General features: G+C 45.1%; 1 protein-coding gene across 5 annotated transcripts in view; it reads left to right on the forward strand.

Moving 5' to 3' along the window:
- Positions 1–12,846, forward strand: part of arhgap28 (Rho GTPase activating protein 28) — a 209,344-nt gene that overhangs the window by 120,926 nt on the left and 75,572 nt on the right. The window lies entirely within an intron of this gene.

The following is a 12,846-nucleotide window of genomic DNA, read 5'->3' on the forward strand; positions in this document are numbered from 1 at the left end:
CGGAAAAGATATAAATAGGATTGAAAGAGTACAGAGAAAAAAAATTAAAGGATATTGCCAGGACTTAAGACCTGAGTTACAGGGAAAGGTTGAATAGGTCAGGAATTTATTCCCTAGAATGTGAAGGATTGAGGGGAGATTTGTAGAAGTGTACAGAATTATGAGAGGTATAGATTGCATAAATTCAAGCAGGCTTTTTCCACAACTAGAGTTCTTGGGTTAAGAGTGAAAGGTGAAATGTTTAAGTGGAACGTGAGGGGGGAACTAGTTCACTCAGAGGGGGGTGAGAATGTGGAATGTGCTGCCAGTGCAAGTGGCAGATGTGTGGTTGATTTCAACATTTAAGAGAACTTTGGATAGGTATATTGATGTGAGGGGTATGGAGAGCTACAGTCTGGGTGCAGGTTGATGGGACCAAATGGGCTGAAGGTCCTGTTTTTATGCTGTAGGGTTCCTTGACTCGATATCTTTTTTGAAGACTTGTGTCCTCTCCACTGCTTAGAATAGCACAGGACTGAGTAGGGCATTTAGCCCACTTACTTCCCACTTTGTCATCAATAAACTTGGTAATCATGCCTTCCATGGCTTTACTCAGGGCATTTTTATAACTTGAAAGAAGTTAAAGCTCAACGCTGATCTCTGGCATTTCACCTGCTACTTTTGCAATAATGTTTGCGGCACATCATTAAATATCTTCTAGAGAACCATGTATAGCTTATCTAGTTATTCCACTTTATCCTACAGCATATGTATTGCTTAATAAAATTCCAATAAACTTGTCAAACATGAATTCTATTTTGAAAAACCATGCCTAATTACCTTGAATTTATGTAAGTGTCTTGTTATTGTGCCCTTAATATCAGCTGATATTTTTTGCAAGGCAAGCCAACTAGCTTGTCGTTTCCTGCATTTTATCTCCCTGATTATGAACAAAGAAATGACATTTGCTACTTCCTAACCTAGTAATCTCTTCTCTGAATCTAAGGAATTTGGTAAAATTAAAACCAATGCATCAACAAAGCCACTTTCTCTAAGGCCCCAGGATAAAGTCCACCAGGATACAGAGACTTAACAGCATGTGGCTACAACAATCTATACACTAACTTCGCTCCCTCAGTTTCAGCTCTCAATGTACAGCTACTTCTAAGATGGTACTCGTGCATTCTTTTAGTGCAGATACCTGTTCATTGAGTCACAGAGCACTGTAAAAGGCTCTTCAGCCTATGAGTCTGTACTGGATATCAAATGCCAGGTACACTTATCCCAAACACAAAGTACACTGCAGATGCTGTTGTCAAATCAACATGGTATAAAAAAGCTGGATGAACTCAGCAGGTTGGGCAGCATCTGTTGAAAGGAGCAGTCAACGTTTCGGGTCAAGACCCTTCGTCAAGACTAAAGAAGGAGGGGGTAGGGGCCCTATAAAGAAGGTGGGGGGAGGGTGGAAAACGAATCGGAGGAAAGATCAAGGGGTGGGGAGGGGAAGCAGGGAGGAGATAGGCAGGAGAGGTGAAGAAGGAATGTAAGGGGAAAGCACTATGGGTAGTAGAAGAAGGCAGAGTCATGAGAGGTGATAGGCAGCTAGAAGAGGAGACAGTGAAGGTGGGATGGGAGAAGGGAGAGGGAGGGAATTACCGGAAGTTGGAGAATTCGATGTTCATACCAAGGGGCTGGAGACTACCCAGACGGTATATGAGATGTTGTTCCTCCAACCGAAGTTTGGCCTCATCATGGCAGTAGAGGAGACCATGTATGAACATATCTGAATGGGAATGTGAAGAAGAGTTGAAGTGAGTGGCAACTGGGAGATCCTGTCTGTTGTGGCGGATGGAGCATAGGTGCTCGACGAAGTGGTCCCCCAATCTGCGTCGGGTCTCGCCGATGTAGAGGAGGCCGCACCAGGAGCACCGGATGCAATAGATTACCCCAACAGACTCACGTGAAGTGTTGCCTCACCTGGAAGGACTGTTTGGGGCTCTGAATGGTGGCAAGAGAGGAGGTATAGGGACAGGTTGTAGCACTTACGCTTGCAGGGATAATCACCAGGTGGGAGATCTGTGGGGAGGGACGTGTGGACCAGGCAGTCGCGGAGGGAACGATCCCTGTGAAAAGCAGAGAGGGCAAGATGTCCTTAGTGGAGGGGTCCTGTTGAAGGTGGTGGAAGTTGCGGAGGATAATATGCTGACTCCCATTTTATTTTCCTCACATTCCTATCAACTTCTCCCAGATTCCTGTTTAATTGACCTGCCATCTTCAGTTTTCTACTATTAATTGCCCAGTTTCACTTTCTATTAGACTAATGTTCAGTATTCTTCTGTAACCACCCAAGAAAAAGCTTTCTGTTCGTGTTGATGTACCGGGCTAGCTTTAACTCGCTCAAAGTCTAGTTTATTATCATGAACTTTGTGGTTTTGCAGCAACAGTACAGTGCAAATTAATTATGATAAATTACAAAAAAAAAGTGCAAATAAAAGAGATAGTGGTGGTGTGAGTAATGGGCCTTTCAGGGATCTGATAGAGGAAGAAAGAAGCTGTTCCTGCATCTTTGAGTCTGGGTCTTAAGGCTCTTGTGCTTCCTCCCCAATGGTAGTAACGACATGTCCTGAATGTTGAGAGTTCTTAGTGATGGATGCTGCCTTTTTGAAGAATTCCCTCTTGAAGAACCCCTCGATGGTGAGGGGTGTTGTGCCCATGATGAAGTTGGCTGTGTCTACAACTATCTACAGCCTCTTGCAATCCTGGGCATTGAGGCCTCTGTATCAGGCTGTCATGCAACGTGTCAAGATGTTTCCATTCAGTGCCTATTTTTCCTTTTGTACCTTTTTAAAACATTTTCAAAGCTGAGGTAGTTAAGCAGGGGTTATGAAAGGTCATTGTGGAATGCAGATTTATCACTAGGATCAGATTGCCCATGATCTTGTTACGTGACAGAGAAGGCTAGAAAGGCCTAGTGGTTTCCTTCAGCTTCTGATTTGTGTGTTCATATGACTATTGTCAGCTAATACATGGCAATCTAACCTCAAGAAATGGAAAGATATTAGTTCATTTAATTTGAGATTGAGTTAAATACTTATTGCCAGGATGGGTAGTATGTTGTTAAGAGTTTAGGAAACAATTTGTGGAGCATTTCAATAAATACCAATCACTCTCAACAAAAAATATTATGTATCCCTATGATCAACTGTTCAAAAAGGACCTGTTCAGTACTGTACATAGATGGAAAATTGGGTTTTAGTCCTTTATATAGTGCTAAATATGTGCTTTGTGCTTTGTTGGAGCCCCCACAAATAACCATGATTTTATCTAAACTATGATTATTAGATAAAATAGCTCAATGATTATATACTCCCAGAATCCTGAAGTAAAATAGGTCCAGTGGAGTTTGCAATGAGAGCTGTATGCATCGATCCTGACTGCTAAGCTCTTCGCTAAGGAGAGTCATGTCTTATGAATGTCTCTCTATTGAAGCCCAAGTTTATATTCATTAAAGATTAGAGAGGAAGGTGGGGGGGGGGGAACTACATGGGAATCTTCTTTGTGTGTGGGTCCTCCCCACAAAGTCATCTGTACTGATCAAAATCTGTGTCACGATTGCCTCCATACCTCAGTCTGGTGTGAAATGATCCGTGAGGCAGAGATCACAGCGCTTTGCTCTGAAGCATGACGGCTGTAATCAAGCCATGGGGTCTCTGAATTGAAAGCAGAGACGAGCAGATGCCGACAGAATAGAGTCTCTTCACTGGATGGCTATTTGCTATTGTGCTCTTGTCATTTTTATGTGAAGGCTCAGTGACGGTTGTAGTTTGAACCCAGAGGCTTTGACTTGTAGAAGAGAGGAAATGTGTAACATGTAAATTATGACATCATTAGATATGCAACTGATGCCAGGTAAATATCAGGCACTCTAAAGTGAATAGAGCACAGAGGTGCCTGAGCTAATTTCCCTATGGACACAGTTCCACCAGGAAGTTGTCGCCAGCAGGTTCTAAGCCTTGTTAAACATGTGATTTGCACATGAAATAGGAGCATCAGAGGATCCAGTTACTAGGCTGCAATGAAGTGGTTGATTATTCCATAGGTTAGGTGTTTATTATTACACCGAAGTGCAGAGGTTACGGTATCAGTGGAGGCCAACAGGTTCAGGCAGTGTAAATGAAAGTTAAGCATGAGTGCAGATTCAGGAAAAATATTTATATAGCATATTAAACCAAGGAAGAATCCACAATGGATATGTGAAACCTTCATGCATAAAATAGGCTTTTTCTGTTCTATGCTTCAGAATATTTGGATTTTAGAAGAAAAACAAATGACATTGATAAAGCTGTGTAAAACGATGCAATCCCAGGGTGCCGAGTTTGCTCCTACTTTTATTAGCAATACCAGTCTTAGATATTCACCTGAGGTATTAGGAATGGGTAGCTAAATCTTGGATCCTGCTGGGTGAAGGTCTTTGTGATAAGCAAGAAAAGATCAGGTGGTCAAATTGGGTCCAACTCTAAGATTTTGCCACATTCCCAGTATGTCCTGCAGTATGATATCCCTAATGAATTACTTTTTTGAAATGGCTTTGCTTCCGTTATTGAGTGCGTAGAGATTCCAGTCCAGGTGCAGAAGATTCCATAAACAAAAAGTCTGAGAAATGACAGCTTTGCCAATGATTGCCAGAAGGCTATTTCCAGTATTATTTTACATGAGCTTGCTTTGGATATGATTGTTTATCTTTATATATGCAATACCCTTGGGGTAACTAAGGTAGGTGGCAGTATAGGAGCAGTCGCATTGTGCCAGAGTTTGGAATTGAACACATACAGTATTTGTAAGGAGCTATTGTAGCAATGTGAAAGAAGAGAGACAGCTCATTTCCTGGCAAGTTCTCAGAAATAATCGTATGTGACTTTTCCTTGTATGAGTTGGTTAGAGTTTACTGGCATGAATGATTCCAGAAAGGAACAAACCTTTCTGAAATAATGTCTGGCTACTAATCATGCATGGTGCAGAAGCAATCTGCGACATAAGATTCATTTTCATCGGCAGTGAGGTCAACTTTTTGTCTGTTTCCTTTTTTGTTTTATTATGGGAAAATGTCTGGGCTCCACTCAACAGCATTATCAAACGAATGGAAGGACTACACACTGAAGAAGATGCACTGAAGTGGACTCTGTTTCTGCCAACATTGCTACTTCAAGAATCTGAGTGTTGATTCATCTTTGGAGCCAAGCCTCGCTCTTTCTACCTACATAATCTGATGGATTTAGGTCCTTGTCAACACTGCCGGTGCTGTTAAACTGCTCTTCCACGGGGAATGTGTTCTACCTTCCTGCAGTGTCTGTATTTGAATGCTTTACAGCAAGGAATAATGGAGTTGCATCAAGGGGCACTTTTGCTTTTCTGTACCATGCTTTCACTGAGTCACAGGCAATAAATCTGTTGTCACCTGTCAGTTAGGCACAATGTTGCACTCTGATTTTAAGTCATTTCAAATAAGAATCCCTCTGAATAAACCTGATACAATGTCAAGTAACACGAGGGAGAAAGTAGTGACTTCTGTGTGACTCCATAGTTCTCTTGTTGTGTTTGTACCAGCTTGTGTGCAGAAGTCAATGGATTTCTCTGTATTGGTCCTATTGCCGCATTATGGATTTAAGTGCCCTATATAATTGTGATTGAAAGGAATAAAGTTTTGTTTTTGTTTGCATGTCTGATCTTAATTTATACTCTTGCTTCAGATGGAAAGTATATTGAGTGGACAGACTACAGTATTGAATGGCAACCCTATCCTTCCTTGCTTATCACCTCCTGCTGGAGACCATTCAGCCCACGGAGTTTGTGCTGACTCCCAGAAAGCATTGCCACCTATGGTTTAAGCACAACTTCAGTTTAATTCCATACAAAACTGAAACTTGTGCTATCTCACATATCCACATAGTTTTGATTTTTATTTTGTGATTTTGCCCTCACTAAGGAGCAATTTACAGATCCCAATTAAACTACCAGCACTATGGGAAGAAACCAGAGAACCCAACAGAAACTCACATAGGCATAGGAGAATGTGAAAGTTCACACAGCTAGCACCCATAATGATGGTCAACCCTCTGTCCTTGATGCTGTGAAGGAACAGTACCTTTTGCTCTGTCGCCATACACAGACAGCTTAGTCAGAGGCCCTCCATTGATCAGGGATGACCATGGTTATTATATCCTAACCGTCTGCGTGATGTGCAAGCCAAGGCAGTACGATATGGAGAGCAAGCTGCCCAAGTCCCTCATGCAGCCGATGAACGCAAAGGACTGGTGTGTTTTGGAACCAGTGGCATTGCTGGAGTTGCCAGTCAGCCTTGAACTCAATGTAGGACTGCCTTTGGGATGCCAGCTCGGGACATTGCCTCAGGGTGTACTCTTGAAGCCTTCCCCATGATTGGGTATAGCCGCAAGGCAGTGAGGTTTGAGAGCAGAGTTTTTCTTCTAGATGAACTCCCAACCATGGGTTGACAAGCCCCATTTGCCCAAAGCGACTGGTTTTAAGGCACCAGTAAGCTGTCTTTTCCCCTTCTCTTGTCAGTAAAAATGGTTCCTCTGGGCTTAGTAACTAAACCATACATGAAGGCCAGGAGCCAGATTTGGTAATCAGAGCTGATTTGAGATGCACATCACTGGGAGCATTTAATAGGTAGTGGGAGCTTGTCCTCACAACCTTAAGGAATCTAGATTAGCCTAATGACACACAAAATAACATTTTCTAACATTAATCATGTCAACTATGTTTGTAGTAAACCCTGGGCTAGATTTCACTGACGATTCTCTTAGCATGTTATACATATGTCTGCACATCTGGTCAAAATTGAAAAGCATCTCTTTCTGGCTCTGGCTATTGAGCTGTGCAATAGAATGGTATGAAACATCTGGGTTACAGGCAGTGCAGTGTGGAGGCAGCACCTCTGAAAAAGGGCAAAGATTGGGGCTGAGTTTTGTCTTTTTTAAATCTAAAACTTAAAGCGATCTCAACATTTGATGTTGAGACACCTAAAAATTCAATACTGAGCTCACTAAAGATTATTGAAATAACTCCCACAGTCTGGATTTAACTAGATCTCTTATTGGAGAAAGATACAGGGCAGGTGACAGAAGTTTGTGTGGCGAAACACTTTGCATCTAGTGATAATAATGCCATTAATATAAAGATAATTATGGAGAAGGATATGTTTGGTCCTTGAGGTGAGATTCTAAATTGGATAAAAGGTCAACTTTGATGCTTTCAGAAAGGATCTGGCAAGTGTGGATTGGGATATGTGGTTTTCTGGCAAAGGTTACTTGATAAGTGAAGTTTTGAGAGTACAGTGTTTACATGTTCCTGTCACAATAAAAGGTATGGATGTCAGGTTTATGGAGCCTAGGTTTTCAAGAGATATTGAGGCCCTGGTTAAGAAGAAAGACAATAGACAATAGGTGCAGAAGTAGACCATAAGGCCCTTCGAGCCTGCACCGCCATTCTGAGATCATGGCTGATCATCTACTATCAATACCCGGTTCCTGCCTTATCCCCATATCCCTTGATTCCCCTATCCATAAGATATCTATCTTGCTCCTTCTTGAAAGCATCCAGAGAATTGGCTGCCATTGTCTTCCGAGGCAGTGCATTCCAGACCCCCACAACTCTCTGGGAGAAGAAGTTTTTCCTCAACTCTTTTTTAGCACAAAGAGATTGTGCTTAGCAGGTATAGGCAGGATGGAACAAATGAGGTAGTTGAGGATTATAAGAAATGTAAGAGACTCTTGAAGGAAATCAGGAGGGCTAAAGGGCATGAGGTTGCTTTAGCAGACAAGGTGAAGGAGCATCCTAAGGGCTTCTACCGATGTATTAAGAGCAAAATAATGACAAGGAGAAAAATTGCTCCTCATGAAGATCAGAGTTTTAATCAATGCATAGAGCTTGAAAAGATGGAGGAGATCTTAATTTGTTTTCACATCTGTATTTACTTGGGAGATGGACACAGAGTCGATAGGCAAAGCTGCAATGAGGTCATGGACCATTTACAGATTACAGAGGAGGGGGTGTTTGCTGTCTTGAGGCAAATTGTGTGTGGCTTGGGGGGCTTTGGGATTCTAACATTTTAACTGTCATTCATTCTTTGGGACACTGCTCTGTTTTCATGGATGTTTGTGAAGAAAAAAGAATTTCAGGATGCATATAGTACACATTTCTCAGACATTAAATGTAGCTATTGAATTAGTGTGGAGAAGTCCCCAGGACTTTGTCCCCAGTAAAGTGTTCCCTCGGACTTTGTGGAAGGTTAATGTAGAAATAGAATGGGCCTTAGCGGCAATATTTAAAATGTTCTTTGCATTAGGTGAAATGCAGGAGGATTGGAGGATGGCTAATGTTGCTCTGTCGTTCAAATAAGACTCTAAGAACAAGATATGAAATTATAGGCCAGTGAACCTGACATCAGTAGAGTAAGTTAGTGTAACGCATTCTAAAGACCAGATATATGAGTATTTGGATTGATGAGGAGTATTTAGGGAGAGTTAGTATGGTTTTATACATGGTAGATCGTGTCTAATGAACCTCACTCAGAGTGTAGAACAAGCTGCCAGCAGAAGTGGTGGATGTGGGTATGATTTCCTCATTTAAGAGAAATTTGGATGAGGGGGTTATGAAGAATAATTGTCCGGGTGCAGGTTGGTAGGATTAGGCAGATTAATAGTTTGGCACGGAATGGATGGGCTGAAGGGCCTGTTTCTGCGCTGCAGCGTTCAAAGACTCAGTATCTTCTAAATTTGCTCTGCCCAATGCCTCATGGGGTCTTGGATTCTAGTTCAGAACTTTCTGATTCCAGTTGTTGGGATCTCCCTGTCAAGTCTGGGCTTTGAAGCAGGGTCATGTTCAGATGACTGACTGTGATGGGAAGTTCACAATGTCCTCATCTGATGGTGCTCAAATTGTGACTGTTGGAGTTGGAAAGCTGAATATTGGTGATTCCAGCTTGAACTGTTAGCTATAACTTGTGTCTGCTTAAGCTAATTTTTAAGTATAATTTATATTTTAATGTATGGACAGATTGAAGAAGGGCATGTTGTATAATCCATTGTCTGATTCAACTACTTTATATTATTAAAGTAAATGTATTTGCTTTCTCTGCTGATGTTCTTCATAACGGGATAGGAATAACCTTGTTGGCCCTTCACAGTTGTAGTTTGATTTGTGGGCCTTTGTTCTGTTGTTGTAACTAGTGAAGTTGATATTTACCCAGTGGTGTGCAAATATTATCATGCGGCCAACAGAAAGTAGTAACCTGGTGATCTTGTAGTCCTGTTGAACAGTGGCAACCTCCTCTACTAACAGCTAATTGTATTAGCCTGTGCCTCAGCTGCTGAAGTGCAGTTGAACCACTTCAGTGGAATAGTGAGAGGAGACTGAAGAAGGTGAATGTAAAGAATATTTCCTCTTGTGGATATAGAACAAAGGATTGCTGTTTAAGGTTTACGATGGAGATTATGTAAATTTCTAGTCCCGAGTCTTTGCTCTTCCTCAAAGCGTGACGGACACAGTTATTTTAAGGCTGAGGCAAATAACCTTCATAAGTAAGGGAGAGAAAGGCAAATGGACAAGGTTTCAGAGTTAAGAATATAATCAGGTCAGCTGTGATTTTACCAAATGATGGAGCTAGTTTGAGGAGCTCAATCGACCTTTCTTGCTCCTGATTGGTATGATTGTCAACTTCATCTGTTTGGTTTCTGTCCTCCTTTAGATTTACAAGAGGAGAAGAAGTATATTGTTTTTTTTAAGAAAGGTTATGTAGTATTGAACATGGGATTTTAAAGAACTGTGGAAATTGAAGGAGTTGGGGTGGTAGTGAAGGTTGACTGGTAAACAGTGGCTCACAGACATGGGTGATGTATACTCATTGTGTGGCAGCCCACACACGCGGGACTTGAACCACCATCCGGAGTCGCTGGTAGACACGTGGTAGCGTGTTTGGAACTACCCGCTCGGGGCGGACCTTCCGGGGACAGTCTGATGTCATGTCCGCCCCATGGGTCGCAGGGGCCCATGGGAGGGGAGATTTAAGCGCGAGATTTTGAATCGGTAAAGGCATTCTGAGTTCACCTCTCTCTGCCTCATTGTGTTTCTTCAGTAGCATGTTGCGCATGACTACATTGCTGACCCCGACATTTCAGATGGCATCTGGAGCCGGTGACTTAGCAACCAGCCATAAGTTCGAGCAACTTGCACAGTGCAGTCTCTCTGAAACTCCTGACTTTCTGGGCCACTCAGCCCCGCGTTTGGTTTGAGCAGGCTGAGGCCTAGTTCAATATCAGAGACATTACAACCGACACCACGCGGTACTACTATGTGGTCAATACGCTCGACCAGGAGACGGCAGGACGGATCATCGACTTCCTACGCCAGCCACCAATGGAGAACAGGTACACTAAGCTTAAGGCACTCCTGATCCATACCTTCGGACTCTCCTGCCGCGAATGGGCCGCACGGCTCCTACACATGGACAGCCTGAGCAACTGCACGCCATCCGAGCTCATGAATGATATGCTGGTGCTCAAGGACAGCCATAAGCTATGCCTTTTATTTGAACAGTTGTTCCTCGAGCAAATGCCAGAGGACATTCACCTCCACCTCATGGGTGAGGATTTCAGCGACGTGCGCAGGGTTGCGGCTAAAGTAGACGTCCTTTGGCAGAGCAAGCAATGTGGAGCAGCCTCCATTGGCCTAGCCATGATCGCACGCCCCAAAGCCCCCACAACCGAAGCCGTCGAGACCCACGGGGGGAAAACACAAAAGTTCGGTACAATGGTGTTTCTATCACCAAAGATGGGGATCAGGCGCGCACCGCTGTTGTCCATCATATGCTTTTCCAGGAAACGCCGGGGCCAGCCGTCCCTGATGGCTACGACGGCAGGCCACCGAGACAGCCTCCTGTACCTCTGGAACCGACACTCTGGGCGGCACTTCCTGGTAGACACTGGGGCTGAAGTCAGCATACTCCCCCTCTCGAACATGGACACTTGTAACGCAGTCCCAGGCCCCGAACTCACCACTGTAAATGGCACCAGTATTCTGACGTACGGCCTGCGAACTATCTCACTGCATTTCGGGTCCACACGTTTCATTTGGACTTTCACGTTGGCAGCGGTGTCACAGCCACTACTGGGGCAGACTTCCTACGAGCCAACTGGTTGACCTAAAAGGTCGGTGTTTGGTCCACGCCGAGACGTTCCAGACTTTCCAGCTCGAAGAAGCCAAGCTACCGGCCCTCCACCTGGATTCCATAACCCTCTTGGGTAACGAATTCGCCAGGGTGTTGGAGGAATTACCCTCCATAGTCACCCCCCAGTTCTCCACAGCCGACCCCAAGCTCGGTGTGCAGCACCCCATCCCCATGCGAGGACCACTGCTGCACGCCCGAGCTCGCAGGCTCCCACCCGACAAGCTCCACCTCACCAAGGAGGAGTTCCGTAAGATGGAAGAGATGGGAATCCCCGCTGCCATGGTGCCCAAGTCTGCAGGAGGATGGAGGCCCTTTTGGAGACTACAGAAGGCTCAATGATGCCACAACCACCAACAGATACCCGGTACTCCACATTCAGGACTTCTTGGCGAACCTGCACGGAGTGACCATCTTCTCAAAAATCGACCTGGTCAGGGGATACCATCAGATCCCAGTGCACCCCGACAACGTGCCCAAGACAGCCCTCATCACCCCGTTCGGCTTGTTCGAATTCCTGAGGATGCCTTTCAGTCTCAAGAATGCAGTCCAAACTTTCCAAAGGCTCATGGACTCAGTGGGATGCGGCCTGGATTTCGTTTTCATTTACTTAGACGATATCCTGGTGGCCAGCAGTTCGCACCAAGAGCACGTGGCACATTTGCACCAGCTCTGCCAACGCCTGAGCGATCAGACTGGCAATCAATCCAGCAAAGTGCCAGTTCAGGCTGATGGAAATCGACTTCTTGGGCCACAGAGTCAACTGACATGGCGCAGTTCCCCTACCGGACGAGGTCCTGGCCATCCGCCAGTTCCCCAAGCCCAGCACGGTCAAGGGCCTGCAGGAGTTCGTAGGGATGGTCAACTTTTATCATCGGTTTGTGCCAGCGGTGGCATGCATCGAGACCCTTGTTCAGCCTGATGGCTGGCAAGGCCAAAGAGGTGGCATGCAGAGTCCACGGAGGCGTTCGAGCAGGCCAAGGAGGTGCTGGCAAAATCGGCCCTCCCACTGCACCTGAGAATTGATGTACCCATGGCACTCGCAGTTGACGCTTTCGACTCGGCAGTCGGTGGAGTCTGGAGCAGCTCGTCGAGGACTCGTTGCAACCACTCGCTTTCTTCAGCCGGCACCTACGGCCACCAGAGGTGAAGTACAGCGCCTTCGACAGAGAGTTGCTAGCGCTCTACCTGGCTGTCTGGCATTTCCGGTACTTCCTCGAGGGAAGGGAGTTCACTGTGTATCTGGACCACAAGCCCCTCACCATCACACTGGCCAAGGTATCGGACCCATGGTCAGCTCAGCAGCAGAGGCACCTGTCCTTTGTTTCAGAATTCACCACGGACGTCCGCCACATCGCAGGGAAGAACAACAATGTTGCCGACACACCGTCTCGCCCCGCCTCCACTCAGTAGGCATATCGTCCTCAGGAATGGACTATGCAGCACTGGTGGAAGCACAACGGTCGGACACCGAGATCCCGGCTTACTGCACTGCCGTTCCGGGGCTCCAGTTGGAGGATGTCTCCATCGGTCCAGCAGCGGATCGACTCCTGTGCGACGCGTCTACCAGCATAACCCCGACCCGTGGTACCAGCAGCATGGCGGCGCTGGGTGTTCGACACGCT

Source organism: Hypanus sabinus, chromosome 1 (assembly GCF_030144855.1).
Source record: "Hypanus sabinus isolate sHypSab1 chromosome 1, sHypSab1.hap1, whole genome shotgun sequence".
Classification (NCBI taxonomy): Eukaryota; Metazoa; Chordata; class Chondrichthyes; order Myliobatiformes; family Dasyatidae; genus Hypanus; species Hypanus sabinus.